Source organism: Ambystoma mexicanum, unplaced genomic scaffold (assembly GCF_040938575.1).
Source record: "Ambystoma mexicanum isolate Mex_15411 unplaced genomic scaffold, UKY_AmexF1_1 Mex_scaf20, whole genome shotgun sequence".
NCBI classification, from domain to species: domain Eukaryota; kingdom Metazoa; phylum Chordata; class Amphibia; order Caudata; family Ambystomatidae; genus Ambystoma; species Ambystoma mexicanum.
Window position 1 is genome coordinate 571,274 of NW_027182434.1, and position 929 is coordinate 572,202.

General features: G+C 49.3%; 1 non-coding gene across 1 annotated transcript; it reads right to left on the reverse strand.

Moving 5' to 3' along the window:
- Positions 1–322: 322 nt before the first annotated feature.
- TRNAD-GUC (transfer RNA aspartic acid (anticodon GUC)) lies at positions 323–394 on the reverse strand. The gene has a single exon. It is a non-coding gene; the product is annotated as a tRNA-Asp (tRNA).
- Between the last annotated feature and the right edge of the window lie 535 nt (positions 395–929).

Below are 929 nucleotides of genomic sequence, written 5' to 3' on the forward strand. Positions count from 1 at the left end.
GAGTGAGAGTTATAATTAGGGATAAAGCTAACAGGTGATCATTACTCGTCATGTAACATGATACAAAGGGTCAGAAGAGGAACTGATTCAGGGTTACAATTTGGACTTCGCAGACAACAGGAGCACTAAATGGTGCTGAGGGGGACTCAATAAAGTGGACCGGCCGCCTAATGTAAGCAATTGTGCACAAATATTGTACGATGACTAGCGTTGCCGGTGCTTTTTTCTTAAAGAGTCAGTTCTTGGCACCCATTCCCTACTTGACAGCCTAATCTTCAAGAATATTTGTCAAGAACTAAAAAAAATCCAGAAAAGGTTTAACCTCCCCGTCGGGGAATTGAACCCCGGTCTCCCGCGTGACAGGCGGGGATACTGACCACTATACTAACGAGGAGACGTGAGGGCATGAAATGAACAGCTGCTGATGTCTGCACAGCATCCAGCGACCACCTAGATGGCCTAGGGGGTCTCATTTTCCCCCGTCAAACGGCTTGCCCGATCTAAGGCTAATTTCTTTCTTTTTATCGGCACCAGGCTTAAAACTCAGTTTAAGGCGATAGTTCCGGGCTATGTTTGACTCCAGAGTTGAATCTGTCATCCCGCATTTCCTCAGCAAATCAAGCTACCCATCTCAAGTCTCATGAGCTGAGGACGGCAAAGTCCCTGTGGGCTTAGGACAGTCAAAGAAACCCCTGGGCTGCATGCTAAGCCCCTTTTCGGCTTCACTTTCCGAATCCTGCCCTAGCTTGCGATTAGTTTTTTTCTCACTTCTTGCCCCCATCTCCCACCTTGCCTCATGGTCTCCCCTCCTCTGCGCACCTGACAGTTTGCCTGCCCTTCCACTGCCTGTCTCCAGACTTTCCAAGGAGAAAAGGCAAAGCACTAAAGCGGGCCGGGCAACGGGTCAAGTTCCGCTTTCGGCGACTAGC